Raw genomic sequence first — 23,372 nt, 5'->3', positions numbered from 1 at the left:
TGTTTGATCTCGCTGCCGTTGGGGGATATCAAGAAGAATACAATCTAACAGAAATCCTTATTCAGAACTTGTTTACATGCTCTATGCAACTCTGAGAAATGCAAGGACAGAGTTCTTCACAAAGAAAGCACACTCATAGCCTAACTACACAAAACTGCTTTCAGTATCCAATGTAGTCAGACCAAAGCCATACTTCTCAAAATAAAAAAAGGGTTGCCATGCTAATTCAGAGTGTGTGTATATAAATTCACAGTAACCACTGGTAGGGTCTAATTTTGAGTCAGTACTTGGAATACTAATGCAAACTATGTTCCATTTAGAGAAGAGAAGGATGATTGTGTGATTTAGAAGGTCTGGATTCAATTTCCAGCTCTCTCTATGACCTTGGGCAAATCATTTAATCTCTTGGTGCCTCAGTTCTCCATCTGTAAAATGGAATATCTCCCTACTGCACACAAGAGTTGTAAGAATGAATTCATTAATCTGTGAGGCATTCCAGTACTGTGATGATGGACATCAAGAGAAGACCATAACCCTGCACTAAGATTTGGGCTGACCGATGCTTGTGTGCCCATGGAGGCCTTCTGACTTCAGCAGGGTGCCATGTAGTATAAGGATCTGTCTGAGTGGATCTCACTGCAGAGTCAGTGTCTAAGAATCTAAATAGGTAGGGAGATAACCAAAGATCAGCCATTTACTAATGCATGCAAATAAAGCATTAAGTTTTAAGCTGAAATTTTCACATTAAATCACAAGTAACATATATTAAAAACACTTTATGCATGTATATAATTAATGCCTTTAAGATCTTGTCCTCATTTGGAAAATTGAAAAGACACTAGGCATTTTTTTAAAGTTACAAACAATTAATAAAATAAAGCCATTTATTTCAAATAGCTAACTGGAATCATTTAATCTTAAAATGGAGGCAAAAAATCATTTTTCTACACAACATCTAATTTAAAAATATTGCAACAGTATTCATACAGCAAACTGATGCACATGAATTAAAACACTGAAGAGTCTATTTTCCCTCTTGGTCAACGTACAGGAATTCCTTTGAGATCTACAGGTGTTAAGCATATGAATTAAGGAGAAACTTTCCCACTTGGATATGATTGCTGCTTGTCTCCAAACCCCAACAAATATGTTTTTGATCATATTTTTATTTCAGCTTGCAGTCAGCAGATACTCTTTAAATTGTTACCTGGGCATGTCTGTGTCTTGGTTTGATTCTTGACTGTGTTAATTTCTTACGGAACAATAATTTGTGAAAGCATAGATTTTTATAGGTAGATGTTTCAGAATTATTAATCATTAAAAGCTTTTTATGTGCTAACTTCTAAATAATTTTTGTACTGGTTATCATGTTAAAACTATAATGTCTTAATTGTTTTTCCATTGAGGAAGAAATTAACAGATACTGCAAATTATCTGGCCTTGGTCCTGCAATGACTCAATGTGGGCAAGCTCTTTTGCCCACACTGAATCCCGCCGTAAGCGAAACAGGAAGCTCTAGTTGGGCACAGGAGATCCAACCTCATAGAGCTCATTACAGGACTGAGGTCTTAGAAGGGAGGGTAGGGGGGAAACACAGCTATAGTAGGATATGCTGGACACCTAGAAAGAAGAACTGTTTACATCAGCTAAAAGGTCAGCCTGTCTGACATCTCTCCGTGGATGTCTAGTCACCAGCTCAAGCTCAATATGGCTAAAATAGAGCTCCTAATCTTTACCCTAAGCCTTTCCCTGCCACCTCTTTTCTTGATCACTGTGGACAACCCCACCATCCTGCCTGCAACTCAGGCCCATAACCTGGGTGTATCTTTGTCTTGGTCTTCTCTCTCGGTACTCACATGCAGCCTGTCTAAATCTTACAGATTAAATTTTTGCACAACATCTCTAAAATACAGCCTTTCCTATCCATCCTCACTTCTAAAACTCTCATCCAGGCTCTCATCTCACATCTCGAGTATTGCAACATCCTCTGGCCTTGACAACTGCAATCTTGCCACACCCATATCCATTCAGAATGCTGCTGCAAAAAAACACTGTCTTAGCCAGTTGCTTTGATCATCTCACTCCCTCTCTTTGAATCCCTCCACTGCCCTTCCTTCTCTACTGGATCAAGCATAAAATGCTTGTCTTCACTTTCAAGGCCTTTCATGGCCTATGCCAACCGTATACCTATCATTCACTATTGAAATGTCAATTCTCACCTCCCACTGGCCAATGATGCCAGCTCACTTGTGAAATACTTGAGAATGCACCTTTGTGCTTTCTCTCTTGCTGTCCCTCACACCTTATAAGCATCCACAAAGCTACCTCATTATCATCCTTCAAATCCCTCCTCAAACCTTTCCTTTGCCATAATGCCTATAAAAAACATGACAGTGGTTAAGCCACAGGTGTGCCGAGACTACTGCCTAGCATACTGACCAATACTGTTTCATTGCTTCCTTCTTCTCCCCCATCTGTCTGTATCCATCTGTTGTCTCTTATCTTATATGAGATTTTAAGCTCTTTGGGCAAGGATTTTTGTTCCGTCTTTGTATGGCACCTAGCATAATGTAGTTCTGATCCATGACTGGGGCTCCTACGTGCTACAAAAATACAAATAAATAAATAAATAAATAAATGTTTGCGATACATCTGCATTCTAACACCCACGACTAAAACCTTGCAGACATGTTCAAGACATTGTTAAGAATCATTTCAACCTGATTTCATCCTACAAATCTCAAATCTAATCTCCATTCCAGACACGATAAAAAAATGGAAAATGGCCTAAAAATTGAATCTCTATTTCCATTCATTGTAAAACAACACTTATAGAGAAAACACACTATAGATACAACAAATCCTCTCCTTTTGGTAATCCTTACTCGTAATCTTCTAGGGACCTATTTTCACTTTTCCCTTGGCATTCACATCTCTCAGCATTTGCCAACTGCTGCAGATCATTTCACCCAGTGAGCGGCTGCATATTCAGCTATTTATTCAGGGAAGATAGCATTAAAAATGTATGAGTGTGAACTGCCACGAAAGAGGAGGTTTGGACTTCAACACATTTTAACATAGGCTCCAGTATAGGTCACATGTAAATCACCTAGAGGTTCATTTTTAGCCATTACTCCTGAGGGAATTCTGCGCCAAAAATATAAAAATTATGGACACCATATTGCAAAATCCTGCAAATTTTATTTGTGAATAAATAAACATGGCTCCAGCATGGCAGTTGGGAGCACAGGCCACTGGCTGCATTAAGATGGGAGATCACCCTGAAGGCCCCACCTCCCCCAGAACAGGGACTCGGCAGTGAAGCTGCACCTGACTCTGACACAGTGCACGGGCTGGACCTGCCCCAGAAACACCCCAGGGCCTTGCCTCTCTGTGCCAGGCACACCAGGTGTGGGTAGGCAGGATCCAAGTGTGTAGGGGCTTAGTGTAAGGGGATCTAGGTGTGGGGTGAGAGGTTTATGTGTGGGGCAATCTGGGTGCGGGTGGCTCAGTGTGAGATCTAGATGCACAGGGGCTCGTTGGGGGGTTTCAGGTGTGGGCAATGGGACTCTGCAGGGGATCCAGGTGAAGGTGGTTGGGGCTCAGCAGGGGGGGGTCTGGGTGTGGGGAGATGGGAGCCCAGATGCTGGGGGAGTGGGGCTTGATGGGGTGGGGGTCTGGGTGTGGGGGCTCAGCAAAGGGGTCCAGGTGTATGGGGGGTAGGGCTTGTCAGGTGAAGGTTCAATGGGCCTGCTTAATGGGGAAGCCCCTGCTGCTACTGAGGGGATGCCGCATGCTGGGCTCCTCTTTATCCCGCGATTCCCCTAACCCCTTTTCTTCTCCATCCCCCTCCCCTCACTCCCACATTCCCCTCCCCCTGCCCTTTCCACCCCCCCACGAGTAAGCCATAGAAAGAAATCATTGTAGGCCACTGTAGATACCCATGTACATTTATTATGGGCTATTTAAACAGCTAGATAAATAACTGCTAATGTATATTTTATTTAGCTAGTTAAATGTCACCTAATAAACACACACGAATATCTACAGTGAGGTGATTCAGCATAAAATATCTATGGCCAAGCCCAGTAAGGTCATTGAAACTAACCCAGCAGCAGTTCCACTGACACAGAAGACAGGCTGGCTTGCCAGAGTGGGCCAAGTAACACAATATACTAACATGTTTTAAAACAACTCTCTGCGCTGGGGAGTTGTGGGGCAGTCCAGAAGAAAGGAGACCAGGAAAAGAGCTCTTTGAAATGAGCTTCGTATTCCCTGTTATCCCCAGCTACCTGTCCAGCATCTCTTCCCTCTCTTCCTCCCTCCCCCACTTCCCTCATGATCACCGGTGTGTGACCACACACCCTGCCACTGTTCCTGCTGCCTCTTGGTCTGGGAGAGAGCACGCTTGCACAGCTGAAAAGTAGGAGATGGACAGGTCTCAGCAACCTGGATGCTCATCAAAATAAATACGAATTCGTATTCACCTGTGTGTGCCTCTATTATCCTAAATTTGAGAGAAGAATATTCCCCTTGTCTGAGCTCTAGATTGGACCCTGTGAGACAAGAAGTCATCTGTGAGACACTGAAAAAGACCCCACTCCAATCAATGTATTTTATGGAAAGATCCTCTAATGTATTTCTGTTTTTCACAGGTGGCTGCATTCCAGCTGTGTTTAATTGTATACAACTTGTGAAACTATTGTAACAACTTCAATCCTGAAGTAACAAGAACATAAAATAGGCCAGACCTTAGTAGGCTTGCCCAAGTAAACCAATCCTGATAAACAGATTGCATCACTCTTCAAAAATGGTGACCACTGTTGAGCAAAGATTTTTAGTGTCTTCTGGAGGTTTAAAATACCAGAAGGGCCTAATCTGTTTGCTTCCTGAAGACTTCACACCACTTTTAGGAGCTCAGGAGCCTTTAGGATTGTAAAAATAAATAAATCTCACCACTGGAGAAATTGCATATGAAGTTAAAGTTTCATACAAATATCACATAATCATCAGTGTTCACTGTTTTCAGTGCGTGGGGGGGAGGAGAGACAGTTTCCACAGGTGAAAAACTGATAAAGACCAAAAAATGTGGCTATAGTTACTAAATGGACAAAGTTAACCCTCAAAAAAGTTAGGAGAAATGCAGTTTTATCCCTTTGTGAAATCTCCTGATGTTGGCAGTGAAAACCAGTATTTACTGTCTGACCTCCCTGCCCCCACAAAAAAAAATATCACAAATAAATATCAGGCATGCAAATAAATACTTACGAAGTGGTCATATAAAACTGTCAGTGGTTTCTCTAGGATTTGTTCTTTAGCTAAGAACCACACCATTAGCATTTCCAAATACACTAAATACAAAGAGACTCAGACCTCCTGTTCTGGCATGTAAGTAAGACTGTGACACATTTGTCTGGCAGCCAACATTACAATTTACATGTACTAGAAAGCAACATATAAGGGTCCTGTTTATGATTAAAATATTTCAAACTACAAGTACAAGACAACCTGCTGCTGATAAAGAACTTGCAATGCCCTTCCTCTGAATTTTTGTATACTTCATATGCAGTTCTTTTGCAGTCAAAGTGTTTTAACAAAAATGATTCTCGCCTTATTCTTTGTCTAACCTTAACAGAACCCTGATATCATGTAAGTTTCAGAACGACTATATACATTGTGGATAGTAAGTCATTTTCGAGTATGCTAGCATTCTCAAAAAGTATTTTGATTTGCATCTATGACCTTTACAGCTAATGACTGATCTGTGCATCTTAGTTACAAAAACAGATACCCTCATTTCACCTTATGTTCCTGTCCCCTTTATGTTCCTTAAAACAAATAAATCAGTATGTTACCTGATTTAAGTACTTAACTGCCAGTCATTTTGCTCTTTCCCTTTTCTCCCTCAGTCCAGCCTCCATAACCTCAGTGATGAAGAGCGGTGGTTAAATTTTAACGATATGTAGCACCCAGAGTGATAAGCTAAGTTATGTAGCACCCAGAGTGATAAGCTGAGTTAATAGTTATAAACAAATAACACAGTTCACCATAACACCGTAAAATAGGTTATTTGCCTCTGTGTACATTTTTGCAGAGCCAATCAAGATACTGGTGCTTTTTATTAATGCAATACCATTAGTACTTAATGGTGGAAAGCACAGGAGAGCAATATACAGCTTACAAATAAGAGTAAAATGTGAAAATCTTAACAATACAGGTTTATCCTCCTCATGAATTACCTATGCAGTTTGTTCTATTATATAAGACCCATTGTTACCACATCTGCAAATTACTTCCCTGATCTATTAACTAGAATGGTAGAAATGCATTTTTCTGTCTTATTTCCTGGAACAAGCAGAATACATCTGTCTAAACTGTTAAGTCTAAACCAGTAACAAGGCCAAGATATTTCCAGAACATAATCATCAACTCCCTAAAAATATACAAAAGAATGGTTGGAGAACAGGGGGGTGATTTAACTACTGCATTGACAGTACAATCTGAATGTACATGAGGAATTAATAAAGATCTGGAAGGATTTTTCTAGACTTACTCCAGATCTCTCCAGGTAAGAATACTCTGTAATGTTCTATAGGACCTAAAGAACAACCTAAGGACACCACAAAACTCGTACATGTAATTATAAGAACTACAAACATTCTTTGTAACTTAGCTACTCCAAAGCACAGATTTCTGTCACAGCCCTAGCACCCCGACCCCTTGCTCCCTGCAAAAGGTAACGCCCTACTCATCTGGCTTTGTGGTTGCACATCACAGTTTCTAACAATGTTTGATAAATAACAGAACTATTTTTTATTTAAGTGTATCCACCCTCCCCAATCTGTCTTTCTTGTGGAAGGTGGTTCATAATTAAACAAAGCCTATGAGTTAAAAAGGTCTTACAGTCTGGAGGATCATGAGAGAAAAGGATGGAAGTCTCTTTTATATGCCATTAATTCTGAGAATTGAGGACAACACCTGATATGGCTGGTAAATAGCAGAAGCTATTCCCATTATGTTCTCATTAATAATGCACCACTTGCTATGAAAACCTGTGGTAAATCATGTTTAAATTACTGCACGATAGATATTTAAGTAACATTAAGATTTTGACACAAACAACAAAAGCAAGGAAATTAAGTCTGACATTCCAGCTTTATCTCATCCCGTTGCTGCCTAAGCATTCTAGCCACATGCATGGCTGGCAAAGCCCCATGGCCTTTATTCACTTAAAGTTCTTGGTGTGGAAACCAATCCAGTTTTAACAAGAGCTCCCACCTGTCAGGCTGGATTAGTCTTCATGTCTCCCCATCTCATCTCAAATCCTCTACACATCACTGAGCCCTGACTCTAGAGAAAACTTTACAGGTGAAATTCTGTCCCCACTGCCTTCAGTGTGCTTCAGACGTGTTCCAGAGCCCTGCAAAATCACTGAGAGTATATCCATTGATATCAGTGATCTCTGGATCAGGTTCTTTGCATTTTATATGAAGAAGACCACCTCATCTTCATTATAATGGCTCCTTGCTGAAAAGCTGATATAATGCCTCCCTCAGCCCCTTCTGCTCCTCACTGGCTCCCTGATCCACTGCACCCTTTTTTCCAGTCTAAGTCACCCACAGGATTTTCTACCACTTCTACCCCCTGGAGCAAAGGCCCACTCAACAGAGTCCTAAGCAGGTACCTTCTGATGAGAAATCTCCCTATCCTCCTTGCGTACTCTTCAGTTGCTTAAGCCATTGACCGTACCACTCAGGAACACAGAATCCCTGAACCATGCAGCCTCCCATGGCTTTCTGCTCTGTGGAGCTATCGATCCCCACAAAAGCACGCAGAATGGCAAAAGGAGAAACTATGATAGCAAAATGGTGGAGTTGTGCTGTATCTGAAAAACAGGGAAATTATACAGCCGTATAGGCGGCTGCATAATTGCATAGGTCTGAGGCCTTGTGTTCTCAGTGTGCATGTGTACGCATGTATGTTTAGCTCCCATGAAAGCTCAGTGAAATTGTGTGTATGTATTGTGACAAAGTTTCTGCTCTACCTTGGGTGGGTCTTGCGCTTATTGGCGGATTTGCTCACCTTGGAGCTTCACGGCAGCCCTCAGCTTGGCCGTTTTTCTGAACCCACAGTGCAGGTCGACTCCTCCTGTGTCTGACCAGGAGTTGGGAGGATTTGGGGGGAACCCGGGCCCGCCCTCTACTCCAGGTTCCAGCCCAGGGCCCTGTGGAATGCAGCTGTCTAGAGTGCCTCTTGGAACAGCTGTGCGACAGCTACAACTCCCTGGGCTACTTCACCATGGCCTCCTCCCAACACCTTCTTTATCCTCACCATAGGACCTTCCTCCTGGTGTCTGATAATGCTTGTACACCTCAGTCCTCCAACAGTCCACGTTCTCACTCTCAGCTCCTAGCGCCTCTTGCTCCCAGGTCCTCACACACACACCACAAACTGAAGTGAGCTCCTTTTTAAAACCCAGGTGCCCTGATTAGCCTGCCTTACTTGATTCTAGCAGCTTCTTGATTGGCTGCAGGTGTTCTAATCAGCCTGTCTTGTCTCGAGAAGATTCCTGATTGTTCTGGAACCTTCCCTGTTACCTTACCCAGGGAAAAGGGACCTACTTAGCCTGGGGCTAATATATCTGTCTTCTATTACTCTCCTACAGCCATTTAGCTCGACCCTGTCACAGTATGTATATCAAGAGTAAAACTTACCACTCTGATCTAAAATCAGCCTTGAATTACCTCAGATTGCTCATTACTTGAAAGTAGTGTTTTTGTGAGAAGAGAAGGGAAAGAGAGGAAAAGAAAAAAGAAAAAGAAAAGAAAGACCCTCACAAAAACTATAATTAGGGCCCTACCAAATTCACGGTCCGTTTTGGTCAATTTCACAGTTATAGGATTTTTAGAAGGGCAGATTTCATGATTTCAGCTACTTAAATCTGAAGTTTCACAGTGTTGTAATTGTAGGGGTCCTGACCCAAAAAGGAGTTGTGGGGGGGGGATTGCAATGCTATTGTAGGGGGGAGTTGTGGTACTGCTACCATTACTTCTGTGCTGCTGCTGGCGGCGGTGCTGCCTTCACAGCGGGGCAGCTGGAGAGCGGCGGCTGCCAGCTGGGATCCCAGCTCTGAAGGCAGAGCCACCGCCAGCAGCCGCGCAGAAGTAAGGATGGCACGGCCTGGTCTTGCCACCCTTACTTCCGCACTGCTGCCTGCTGAGCTGGGCTCTCAGCCAAAAGCCGCCACTCTCCAGCCACCCAGCTCTGAAGGCAGCAGTGCAGAATTAAGGGCAGCAATACCCCGCAACCCCCCTAAAATAACCTTGCGACCCCCCTGCAACTTCCTTTTGGGTGAGGATCCCAAATTTGAGAAACGCTGGTCTCCATGAAATCTGTATAGAGTAGGGTAAAAGCACAAAAAAGTCCAGATTTCACAGGGGGAGACCAGATTTCACAGTCCGCGATGCATTTTTCATAGCCGTGAATTTGGCAGGGCCCTAACTATAAGGAAAATGACACAAACAAGCCATTCTAAGACACTGGGAATCACAGGGTATGTCTACACTGCAGGGGAAATAAAAAACAAACCCTGGGGCAGCAGGTCTCAGAGCCCAGTTCAATTGACTCAAGTTGGCACCACAGGGCTCAAAAGAGCCACATATTCCCATGTAGGCTACAGCCCGAACTCTGACATGCTCCCCTCATCACTGAGTTTCCGAGCCTGGGCTCCAGCCTCAGCCTGAACGTCTTTACTCCTATTTTTTTTTTTGCCTTGTAGCATAAGCCCAGCGAGCCCGAGTCAGCTGACTCAGGCTCTGAGATTTGCTGACGCAGTGGTTTTTTTTGTTTGTTTGTTGTTTGTTTTGCAGTGCAGATGTACCGTAGGGGCCGAAGTCCCACTGAAAGTCATCGGGACTTAGACTCCTAAGCTACATGGCCATTTTTGAAAACTGTATCCAGGAAGTATGAATTAACAAATCAGTTCAGGATTTTGAAAAGACTTAGAATTGTGCCCCTATAGATGGTGCTCTTTTTCACCTGTTTTCATACAGTGCACACAGAACTCACCTCTAACCACGCTGAAGTGGGGAGTAGCACCCGAGATACAATCCACCCTGTGCTCAGGTCCCTACAGAGGGAGTCCACACACTCCAATCTCAGTACTCTCCACGCAGGCCATCAACCATGTGTGCGGGGCAGGTCTTTTTTCAGGTCTGCAACAGAAATCAGTGGGAATAGGGTATACTTATCAGAAAGCAGAATTTGGCCTTTAACATAAAAACAAGTAATAAAAAACTTTTTCAAACTTGCCTGTGCAACCTTAATCCAGACCCCTTATGTGCATGTATTAAGATACAGCCTCTAATTACAGGATTATTATACTATTTCTTTTCTGCAAGGGACAACCCTCTATTAAATTATGCATTTTCTGATTACAACTGTTCAGAGCCTGATGCTGGAGAAGCTTCAAGTGGAGAAAAGACCACAGGAAAAAGTGTCAGGTAATCCTGAGATAGCGCCATGCTCTACCACGCACGGAAGATTTCATTCTGAATCTTCTCCATATGCTGTTTGATTGGAAGATTTTTTTTCCCTAGGGATCAGCTTCAGAGACAGATGCATTTTTCTTACCTGCCTCATTTTAATTAGTTGTATAGATCTGTCAGTTTTAATATTATGGTTTATTAAAATTTAATCCCACAGTCAAGGATGGAAGGGACCCAAATGCATAAGCAAAAACCCATGAAGGTCCACAGCAAGCCACCCATCGGCCTGCTACTTTTCCTAAGAGTCTGCTCTCACACAAGACACATGAAATCACACAGGTCACACATAAGAAAATGGATGGCTTACAGCCCTGAAGGACTCCATGGAGAACGAGAGCTTTTTACAAGTCAAATGAATGTGCTGAAAAGCTACCTCGCAGGTCCCAGCTGTCTATATGGAAGAAAGATCTGCAGCTGCACAACAATGGCCTTCTGAAGTTTCAAGCATTTCTCAGGCATAAGAAAGATGATGTTGTACTGAAGCATAAAATTGGTATGGTAAAGCAGCCTCATAAAATTTTATTTAACCGGTCAGTCACCTGGGGTGAGTAACTTTGTGAGTAAAATATTCATTTATTCGTCATAATCAACAATATATTAGGATTATCTAATGGCAAGGAAAAGCCAATCTCACTGACATCACAGGAGTCATCTAATACCCAAAGTTTTAAATTTGGATAAGAACATAAGAATGGCCATACTGGGTCAGACGAAAGGTCCATTCAGTCCAGTATCCTGTCTACTGACAATGGCCAATGCCAGGTGCCCCAGAGGGAGTGAACCTAACAGGTAATGATTTAGTGACCTCTCTCCTGCCATCCATCTCCACCTTCTGACAAACGGAGGCTAGGGACACCATTCCTTACCTATCCTGGCTAATAGCCATTAATGGATTTAACCTCCATGAATTTATCCAGTTCTCTTTTAAACCCTGTTATAGTCCTAGTCTTCACAACCTCCTCAGGCAAGGAGTACCACAGGTTGACTGTCTGCTGAGTGAAGAACTTCCTTTTGTTTTAAACCTGCTACCCATTAATTTCATTTGTTGGCCCCTAGTTCTTATATTATGGGAACAAGTAAATAACTTTTCCTTATTCACTTTCTCCACACCACTCATGATTTTATATACCTCTATCATATCCCCCCTTAGTCTCCTCTTTTCCAAGCTGAAAAGTCCTAGCCTCTTTAATCTCTCCTGATATGGCACCCCTTCCAAACCCTTAATCATTTTAGTTGCCCTTTTCTGAACCTTTTCTAATGCCAGTATATCTTTTTTGCGATGAGGGGACCACATCTGTACGCAGTATTCAAGATGTGGGCGTACCATGGATTTATATAAGGGCAATAAGATATTCTCCGTCTTATTCTCTATCCCTTTTTTAATGATTCCTAACATCCCGTTTGCTTTTTTGACCGCCGCTGCACGCTGCATGGACGTCTTCAGAGAACTATCCACAATGACTCCAAGATCCTTCTCCTGATTCGTCATAGCTAAATTAGCCCCCATCATATTGTACGTATAGTTGGGGTTATTTTTTCCAATGTGCTTTACTTTACATTTATCCACATTAAATTTCATTTGCCATTTTGTTGCCCAATCACTTAGTTTTGTGAGATCTTTTTGAAGTTTTTCACAGTCTGCTTTGGTCTTAACTATTTTCAGCAGTTTAGTATCATCTGCAAACTTTGCCACCTCACTGTTTACCCCATCTCCAGATCATTTATGAATAAGTTGATTGGTCCTAAGACTGACCCTCGGGGAACACCACTAGTTACTCCTCTCCATTCTGAAAATTAATTCTTACCCTTTGTTCCCTGTCTTTTAACCAGTTCTCAATCCATGAAAGGATCTTCCCTCTTATCCCATTTAACTTAATTTACATACGAGCCTTTGGTGAGGGACTCTGTCAAAGGCTTTCTGGAAATCTAAGTACACTATGTCCACACGATCGCCCTTGTCCACATGTTTGTTGACCCCCTCAAAGAACTCTAATAGATCAGTAAGACATAATCTCCCTTTTCAGAAACCATGTTGACTTTTACGCAACAATTTATGTTCTTCTATGTGTCTGACCATTTTATTCTTTCCTATTGTTTCAATTAATTTGCCCAGTACTGAAGTTAGACTTACCGGTCTGTAATTGCCAGGATCACCTCTAGAGCCCATCTTAAATATTGGTATTACATTAGCTATCTTCCAGTCATTGGGTACAGTAGCTGATTTAAAGGACAGGTTACAAACCATAGTTAATAGTTCCTCAATTTCACATTTGAGTTCTTTCAGAACTCTTGGGTGAATGCCATCTGGTCCCAGTGACTTGTTACTGTTAAGTTTCTCAATTAATTCCAAAACCTCCTCTAATGACACTTCAATCTGTGACAATTCCTCAGATTTGTCACCTACAAAAGACGGCTCAGGTTTGGGAACCTCCCTAACATCCTCAGCCGTGAAGACTGAAGCAACAAATTCATTTAGTTTCTCTGCAAAGACTTTATCATCTTTAAGTGCTCCTTTTGCAACTCGAACGTCCGGGGCCCCACTGGTTGTTTAGCAGGCTTCCTGCTTCTGATGTCCTTAAAAAACATTTTGTTATTACCTTTTGAGTTTTTGGCTAGCTGTTCTTCAAACTCCTTTTTGGCTTTTCTTATTACATTTTTACATTTAATTTGGGAGTGTTTATGCTCCTTTCTATTTACCTCACTAGGATTTGACTTCCACTTTTTAAAAGATGTCTTTTTATCTCTCACTGCTTCTTTTTCATGGTTGTTCAGCCACGGTGGCTCTTTTTTACTTCTTTTACTGTGTTTTTTTAATTTGAGGTATACATTTAAGTTGAGCCTCTATTATGGTGTCTTTGAAAAGTGTCCATGCAGCTTGCAGGGATTTCACTCTAGTCACTGTACCTTTTAATTTCTGTTTAACTAACCTCCTCATTTTTGCATAGTTCCCCTTTCTGAAATTAAATGCCACAGTGTTGGGCTGTTGAGGTGTTCTTCCCACCACAGGAATGTTAAATGTTATTATATTATGGTCACTATTTCCAAGCGGTCCGGTTACAGTTACCTCTTGGACCAGATCCTACGCTCCAGTCAGGACTACATCGAGAGTTGCCTCTCCCCTTGTGGGTTCCTGTACCAGCTACTCCAAGAAGCCGTCATTTAAAGTATCGAGAAATTTTGTCTTTGCATTTCGTCCTGAGGTGACAGGTACCCAGTCAATATGTGGATAATTGAAATCCCCCACTATTACTGAGTTTTTTATTTTCTTAGCCTCTCTAATCTCCCTTAGCATTTCATCGTCACTATCGCTGTCCTGGTCAGGTGGTCGATAATAGATCCCTACTGTTATATTCTTATTAGAACATGGAATTACTATCCATAGAGATTCTATGGAAAATGTGGATTCACTTGAGATTTTTATTTCATTTGATTCTACATTTCCTTTCAGATATAGTGCCACTCCCCCTGCACCGCACGACCTGTTCTGTCCTTCCGATATATTTTGTACCCCGGAATGATTGTGTCCCATTGATTGTCCTCACTCCACCAGGTTTCTGTGATGCCTACTACATCAATATCCTCCTTTAACATGAGGCACTCTAGTTCACCCATCTTATTATTTAGACTTCTAGCATTTGTGTACACACACTTTAAAAACTTGTCACTGTTTATTTGTCTGCCCTTTTCTGATGTGTCAGATTCTTTATGTGAATGTGTCTCGTCTGATCTGGCCCATACTTTATCCTCTTCCATCCCCTCCTCCTGACTAAAACCTAGAGAATCTCTTTCAACAGACTCTCCTCTAAGAGAAGTCTCTGACCGACCCACGTGCGCCTCTGCAGCAATCGGCTTTCCCCCATCTCTCAGTTTAAAAACTGCCCTTCAACCTTTTTAACGTTAAGTGCCAGCAAATGAGCCTCTAAGCATGAACAGGTGTTAGATAATCACATCCTAACACAATGCAAGGAAGAGAAGCATGGGAAAGTTTTCACCAGATATAAATGAATTATATTGCAGCAGAAGCCTGAAGTCTCCATTACAGTGAATTGTCTCACCTGCCCGCACTGCACAGTCTCAGAAGCAATTCTTTAAAAAAAAGTTTGTGGTGGACAGGAAGGGTGTGAATGGGCTCTAGTATTTGTATTTCAGAACCTCTGATTTGTTTGTACAAAATTCATTATTAGTTTGTCTACAGGTTATATTAATGCTCCAGGGAATCATATATGGGGCTGAAATGCCACAAGATCCAGTGTGTTTGAAAATCCCAACCCTAATGTTTAAAAGATTTAGCCCATTCAATTGATTAGCACACTGTTAAATTGTTGTGCATGTGAGTTAACAGTTATAAAAGCTGCATTCTGCACCCAACAGAAAGTGGATGGGTGGTACATTTAATCATCAATAATTCCAGTTTGAAAGTCGTTCTGATGAACAGAATACTATATGTTAATAGCACACCACACTTAGGGTGGATAGAATATTTTACTCTTCACTCTCTTATATCGTGGGCTGTTTTTTCTAGATTTTCTTCCATGTTATACTTTTGAAATGGGCTGTGACATCCTGTTGATTGGAAGTCTTGAGAGATAAAAATGGTAAGAAATACTTTTTTTAAAAAAAAAGGCTCCATTCTTTTAAATGATTAATTTTATTTCTTTTGAAAACCATTTTTCTGGGTGCCCAAACCAGGATATTTCTTTGTAAATGTTGCATATTGTTTTGAAACCACCAAGCAGACCTCATGAGCTCTTTCTAGTAGAACACAGAAATAGTATATGGGCAAAAACTTTTCATTGAGGTTCTTTAAAAAAAAAATCACTTTCAGGCAGCCATTATTGACAATAACCACAAAACTCTCAGAGTCAGAAGTACACCATACACTGAGCCCGACATCTGACTTGGTGTTCACAGGTAAGCACATTACTCATCTGCAGTTCTACTGTCCGCTGAAAATTAATGTGACTCCTTTCACATTAAAAACCATCACCTTTATCCATTGATTTGCACACTACGGTAACTCTTTTTATAGGCTCAAGTAACTCTCCTCTATGGAAAAACCCAGACGCAGATCAAGAAACACTGAGGTTTCTCTCAGAGAGTTTCCTATAGTTCTGCCAAATGGGTAGATTTGGCCACTAAATTCTATGGGTCCCTCCAAGGCGGGGGGGGGGAGGGGGGGAGAAGCCGGGGGAAACTGTGATGCCTCCTGATAAGATTCATTCTAACAGGTCTGCCCTGCCAGTTGTTGCCTATGGACTACCCCAGCACAGAAGATGCTCCAGTCATGAGTTATCAAGCTGCATTAATTTCCAAGTGGATTCTTCATAAGGGTAAGGTGGTGGCTGTACCTTTCCCAGGACCTTTCACTCTCTCACACACTCATAGATCTCTCTGGGGCTGGGGGAAAGGAGTGATACATCAGTCCGCTGACTTCCTCTTCTGCAAGGGCAGACAAAGATTCACATCTCCGGATATGAAGCCACATGGCGCCATCTGGTCCACAGTGAATACATTTATCTCCAAACTATTCTTAAATAACAATATCGGACATGAAACTAGAGAAATATTTTTCCCTTGAAATATTTAAAGCCACAACAGTAGAACAATTTTCTATGTTGATCAGTGCAAAGTAACGCACATTGGAAAACATAACCTCAACAATACAGACAAAATGGTGTGGTCTAAATTAGCTGTTTCCACTCAAAAAAGAGATCTTGGTGTCATTGTGCATAGTTCTCTGAAATTGTCTGCCCAATGTGCAGTGACAGTGAAAAAAAGATAACAGAATGTTAGGAACCATAGGAAAGGGACAGACAATAAGACTGAAAATACCATAATGCCACTGTATAAATCCATAGTATCCCCACACTTTGAAAACTGTGTGCTGTTCTGGTCACCCCATCTCAAAAAAAAGATATATTCGAATAGGAAAATGTGCAGAGAAGGGCAAAAAAAGTGATAAGGGGTCTGGAACAGCTTCCTTATGAGGAGAGATTAAAAAGACTGGGAACTGTTCAGCTAAGAAAAGAGATGACTGGGGGGGGGGGTATGATAAAGGTCTAGAAAATCATGAATGGTGCAGAGAAAGTGAATGAGGAAGTGTTGTTTACCCCTTCACATAACAAAAGAACCAGGGGTCACCCAATGAAATTAATAGGCAGCAGCTTTAAAACCAACGTAAGGAGGTACTCCTTCCCACAACAGAGTCACCCTGTGCAAAGCGTTGCCACGGGTTATAGTGAAGGTCAGAAGTATAACTGGGTTGAAAAAAGAATTAGATAAGTTCATAGAGGATAGGTCCAGCCATGGCTATTAGCCAGGATGGTCTGGGATGCAACCCCATGCTGTGGGTGTCCCTAAACCTCTGACTGCCAGAAGCTGGGACTGGATGACAACTTGTCATCTGTTCCTGTCCATTGAAGCACCTGGCACCAGCCACTGGTGAAAGACAAGATACTGGGCTAGAAGGACCAGTAAGTCTCACCCGGTATGGTCATTCCTGTGTAATTATGGGCACATCTTCGCTGGCAACGTTAAAGCCACTACCGCAGCTTGTGCAGTCACAGCACACCTCTGGGAGACAGCTCTCCCAGCACTCTAAAAAAACCAAATGCACGAGGAGTGCGGCTTCTAGCGCTAGTACACTCTCCACACTGGCACGTGACAGCGGCTGAAACTTGCAGCGCTCGGGGGGGGTGCTTTTGGACACAACTGAGCAAGGAAGTTGCAGCGCTGTAAAGTGCCAGGGTAGACAAGACCTACGTTTAACAAGTTTTTAGTAGAAAAGTAAAAATAATTTCTTCAGTATAGCATACAACCACACTTAGCAAACTTCCCTGCAAGAAATTGAAACCATTCACACTCCCCTTTTAACCTCACTGTGTGTTGTTGAAAGGCTAACCATCTTAATGCAGATGTTTTCCATAAAACCCTGCTCCAGTAATTGTTCACATGCTGGAGGGACACACCCCATACTTTGGCAAATACTGATATAGACCTTCGTAATATGATGCTTTCTCTCTTTTCTTACATGCTTTGGGAACAATGAAATGGTTAATAATATTTACATTTAAAGGATTATTACTGGCAGTTGAGTTAATGCCCATGAAAATGAATGGGACAATTCACACATTGGAGCTACTGTTTCAGGGTCTCTATAGATTCAGGCAGACATTGCCACGCCATTTGTACCTGAGGCACATTTTGAAGTCTTTCCCTGCAATCACAAACACTGAAGACTTACTGAGATGCTGCAGAACAATTAAGATGTCTGACCCATGAAAAGTCCTTCAAGGAGGCAAGTTCCACACTTTGAGAAATGTGGGTGTACAGTGTTAAAAATAATTTGTAGTTCTGCACTTTCACCAATAGATGATGCCAGCAATTTCAACACTTTACTTAGTCTAAGAAAATTATGTATATATGTATGTATGTATATAAAATATAAAAAAGGAAAAGGAAATATTTTTGAACTGGTGTCAGTCTAAGTTCTAAGGAATTCCAGCTGCCTGTGACTTCTTCCTTGTTGTATTTTTATTATGATGAGAAGGGACATACACATAATATTAATATTTTATCTTCTAATATTACTTATATTCTATAAAACATGAGATAAAGATAAACAAGATCATAAGCACAGAGAAAGAAAGGAAAATAAATAAAAAGTACGCAAGGAACGGAAAGAGAAGGTAAGAATATTACTCCCATATAATCCTTATAAACTTTTTAAAATTAATTAGCACTATTTGTTCACACTACATGTTAAAAACTGTGCTGAAGAGTCTAAGATATTTTTCTACACAGCCTTTTCTACATTGCCCATTGTGTGCTCACAGCACAGTCTTTTGCTCACAGCAGCATCTAAGAATGCTATTATTAACTGTAAACCACTGAAAATGTGCTCCCCAGATACTAATGTCATCCTCTTAGAGTGGGTGGAGAAGACTTTCTCTGTTCTTTCATATTTACAAGCCAACAGTACATCTCAACGCACAATGCATCCATTCATAGAATCATAGAATATCAGGATTGGAAGGGACCTCAGGAGGTCATCTAGTCCAACCCCCTGCTCAAAGCAGGGCCAATCCCCAATTTCTGCCCCAAATCCCTAAATGGCCCCCTCAAGGATTGAACTCACAACCCTCGGTTTAGCAGGCCAATGCTCAAACCACTGAGCTATCCCTCCCCCCATATGTACTGCTTTATCCACAACAGCTATCTTCTTATGGGGAGTGACGTTGGAATCATTATGACCCCAGGAGAGACCCAAAGATAAAAGATACGAAGGCAGCCTTGTGTATAAACAGTGTTATCTCAGGCAGCAAGCCTTAAATTCTTTATGAGACAATCTAATGGAAATGATTTTGCCTCCTTCAAGTCTGAAGTACACAGGTCTACTTTGTGCAGTAACACTGATCTCTGCAACTAGAGGGTGAACGTTTCAGCCCTGACAGAACGGTTTACTAGCATCAAAACTAGAGCTGGTCCAAAATCCCCGTTTTCTAGGAAAGTGCAAAATAGACTGACATTCCTTCTTGGTCCTAATGGACGGAGCATTAGTGATTGGAGCTGAAGGGGATGATGTGAGGTTTTCTGCAAAGCCCTTTGAATAAAGTGCAGAGAGGGGCAACAAAAATTATTAGGAGTATGGAGCAGCTTCCATATAAAGAGAAATTAAAAAAACTGGAACTATTCATCTTAGAAAAGAGATGACAAAGGGGGAATATGATACAGGTCAATGAAAGTAGGAATGGTGTTCAGAAAGTGAATAACGAAGTGTAATTTACCCCTTCACAAAACACAAGAACTGGGGGCCACTTAATACAATTAATAGGCAGTAGGTTTAAGAAAAACATAAGGAAGTACTTCTTCACACAACACATAGTCAACATGTGGAACTAGTTGTCATGGAACGTTGTGAAGGGCAAAAGTATAACTGGGTTCAAAAAATAATTAGATACGTTCTTGGAGCCTAGGTCCCTTAATGGCTCTGGGTATCCCTACACCTCTGATTGCCAAAAGCTGGGACTGGATGATAGGGATGGTTCACTCAAAGTTGTCCTGTTCTGTTCATTCTCTCTGAAGCATCTGGCACTGGCCACTCGTCAGAGACAGGATAGTGGGCAAGATGTACCATTGGTCTGATCCAGTATGGCTGTTTTTATGGTGACTCAACAAGTCAACCCTTTGCATTTTACAGTACAAAATGCATTTTCTGAATGGTGGGGGAGGAAGAGGGAACCTGTAGATATCAGGGGAGCACCACCCTGGTTTGGATAGCAAGGAATTTGGGATTGAGATTGTGCTGTCACGCCAAGACATTATTGCAGGAAACCACACTCCAAAACAGCTGCATTCCCACTGCGTTATCTGATACAGTAAAGCCAGTCCTTACTTTTATGTAGATGACGACTTAACATAGGAGGTAGGATCCAGGTCCTTGCAGAATCTTGCAGCACCAAATATTCCATTTGCATAACACCTTTTATCTAGGCATCTTTTAATGAGGCAATTCATCACCGATGAGGATTTCAGACAAAGTTCTGAAATACATGGTAGTCTCTAAACTACCTCTCAAAGTTCTGCTTTGCTATATCTTAGCCACCTCAAAACAGCACAAACACCACGGCATGAGACTACAATGACGCAGATAAAACCTAGAAACTACAGTTCCCAGACTGTACTCTGTAATAATGAAATGGGACTTATTCAGTCTCAGACAGTGATGTCAAATGTGACCCAAAACTAATTTCATAGAGGGCAGCACAATTTTTACTGGTTCCCTGAGGCTCATTTCTCCTGCTTAAACCAGTTTTCCAAGTTACCTTGGGAAACACCAAAATTTCATAGGAAAAGATTGCCAGGTCTGTTTCTGGGGAGTAACAAAACACATTGTGCATCATCCAGCATAGAAATATCAGATTTTAAAAATCACTGTGGAGCAGTAGGAGAGAATCTAGTACAATCCAGTAAAAGAGAGCAAAATAATATGAACTGTATAAAGAATATATACGTGTCCCCAAAATAGCCAATAACCCACCTGAGATGTGGGAGACCAGTTTCAAATCCCTGCTCTGCTTGATTTAGAGTAAGGAATTGAACGGAATTCTCTCCCATTCCAGGTGAGGACCCAAACCACCAGGTTACAGGGTAGTCTAGGGTAGATCTCTCTCAGGCTATGTATCCACTATGAGCTAGGGGTGTGATTCCCACATCACATAGATATACCTGCGCTAAGAATAGTTGCACTGACAGAGCAGCAGCAAGCAGTGACACAGGCTAGCTGTACTGAGTACTGTCCCACCTCAACCCCATGTACACCACACAGCTAGCCCATGCTGCCGCTGCCTATCCTACCCTGGCTACACTACTACTTTTAGCACACTAGCTCACGGAGAGCTACTGTGAGTACGTCTACATGAGCTGTGAATCACACGTCCAGCTCCAAGTGTAGACATATCCTTAACCTCTCCTGTGAAGCAGTTCAACTTTGTATAAATAATTAAATATTCAAAGAGTAGTTATCAATAATTTGCAGTCAACCTGGAGGGATAAATCTAGTGGGGTCCCGCAGGGGTCTGTCCTGGGTTTGGTACTATTCAATATTTTCATTGACGGCTTGGATAATGGAGTAGACAGTATGCTTATAACACTTGCAGGTGGCAGTAAACTGGGAGGCATTGCCAGCATTTTGGAGGACAAGATTAGAATTTAAAATGACCTTGACAAAATCAAGAACTGGTCTGAAATGAACAAGATGAAATTCAATAAAGCCCAGATGCAAAAATCTATGTTTAGGAATTAAAAATCAAATGCATAACTGCAGAATGAGGAATAAATGGCTAGGTGGTAATACTGCTGAAAAGGATCGGGGGTTATAGTGGCTACAAATTAAATATGAGTCAACAGTGCAATGCAGTTACAAAAAAGGCAAATATTCTGGGGGTATTAACAGGAATGTCAGACGTAAGATACAAGAGGTAATTGCCTCACTCTGCTCAGCACTGGTGAGGCATCAACTGAAGGACTGTATCCAGGTTTGAGCGCCATACTTTAGGCAAGATGTAAATAAGCTGGAGAGAGTCCAGAGGAGAGCAACAAAAATGATACAAGATTTAGAAAAGCTGACCAATGAGGAAAGGTTAAAAAAATGGGGCATAGTCTTAAGAAAAGGCTGAGGGGGAACGTGGTAAGAGTCTTCAAATATATTAAGGACTGTTATAGAGAGGACAGTGATCAATCATTCTCCATGCCCACTGAACAAAAGACAAGAAGCAATTGGCTTAATCTGCAACAAGGGAGATTTAGGTTAGATATCAGGAAAAAAACTTCTAATTAAAAGGACAAGTAACCCTTGGAAAAGGCTTCCAAGGGAGGTTGTGGTAACAACAGGTTGGACAACCACCTGTCATAGATATCTAGGTAGGCTTAGTCCTGCCTCAGCATTGAGGCTGGGCTAGATTACCTCTCAAGGTCCTTCCAGCCCTCCATTTCTATGATTCTATAACTGAGCCAGAGAAAAACAGAGATTGACTCTAAAGCCTAGTGTTAGGGCACTTACTTGAGATGTAGGAGACCCAAGTCCAAGTTCTGTGCTAAGCAGGAACATGAATTCAAATCTCCCGTGTCTTAGGTGAGTGCCCTAAACAGCAGGCTATTGGCTGTAAAGGGGTGAAGTTTTTCTACAAAAAAGGTCTGGATTTCAGATGCTAGGGTAGGGGTTACCTCAGCAGCTGACCTGACGTATGCTCCTGCCTCCAGGAAAGGGTTCATAGCGGAGATCCCCAAGCGGAGGACGGCGCTTTTCTCTGGCTCATCAATTAGGCACCTAGGGGCCCAGATTAATGGGAGTTAGGTGCCTAAATACCTTTCCTCAGCATTTCATTTAGGCAGCTCCCTGCTCAACTTGCTGGCTTCTCAAAATCCCTTTCTTAGGCACCTAACTCAGGGCTGAGAATTCCACTAGGTGGCGGGGTGCCTAGGGGTTATGCATTACAATGCCTAAGATCCTTACTGGATGTAAGACTCTGAGATAGCAAATTACTTAGGCACAGGCATAACTTTACGCTTGTGAGTAGTTCCCACTGAAGTCAATAGGACTACTTCCAACCCAACGTTCTTTGCTGGAGCAGGGCCAAAGTTCCACAGACACAGGGGCTGGGCCAGTGGATCCCAACTGCAAAGAGCCACCAGCTATTTCCATCCACCCATAAGAGTCCTAAGACTGTTTTAGTGGTTGTGGAGCAGTTATTAGGGTTGTTCCACATGTTGTGTCTTGATCATCTTGCAGTAAATCCAGCAACTCAAGCTTGGCACAGTGGGATTTGCTCAATGGCAATTCTCACTTTTCTCTGAAAAGCAACATGTACCCAAACCGATCACCATCTGCTATAAATGTAACATAGCAACAATGGGCCTGATCCTTAGCTGATGTAAATCAGCAGAGTTCTATTGATTTCAAAGGAGCTGCACCAAATTACATCAACTGCGAATCTCACCCAATCTCTCTATGACTGGGAATCTAAGGACCACCTGATGTATCAGACTAGATCAGTCAAATGGTCCATCTCAAATGGTCCCTCCAGCACTACTCAACACGGAACCTTCATCAAAAGGCAAAAATCATGGATCTGACCACTTGTGAAATGATACATGGAAATGGCAGAGAAGAGAGTATTTCCTACCCTTCTGCAATCATCCTTGTGACATTTGATTACCTTATCCTATCAGGCACAAATACCAATGTTGTTAGTGAGCATAAAATGATCCCTCTTAAATTCAGCACAGTATTTATATTCCTGCAGGCTGACTCCACACTGTGTGGGG

The 23,372-nt window shown here is 42.0% G+C and overlaps 1 protein-coding gene across 19 annotated transcripts in view; it reads right to left on the bottom strand.

Moving 5' to 3' along the window:
* DAB1 (DAB adaptor protein 1) overlaps positions 1-23,372 on the bottom strand; it is a 677,908-nt gene that overhangs the window by 224,492 nt on the left and 430,044 nt on the right. For 18 of the 19 annotated variants that reach the window (XM_073357549.2, XM_073357567.2, XM_073357578.2 and 15 more), the window contains one exon: positions 10,069-10,214. The exons of the other annotated variant lie outside the window; for it this stretch is intronic. The gene's annotated coding sequence lies outside the window, so the exon portion shown is untranslated. The remainder of the gene's footprint in view (positions 1-10,068; positions 10,215-23,372) is intronic. 19 annotated transcript variants of the gene reach the window in all.

This window comes from Lepidochelys kempii, chromosome 8 (assembly GCF_965140285.1).
Source record: "Lepidochelys kempii isolate rLepKem1 chromosome 8, rLepKem1.hap1, whole genome shotgun sequence".
NCBI lineage: Eukaryota > Metazoa > Chordata > Testudines > Cheloniidae > Lepidochelys > Lepidochelys kempii.
The sequence above is the reverse complement of the archived record's forward strand: the minus strand, read 5'-3'. Positions and strand labels throughout refer to the sequence as shown.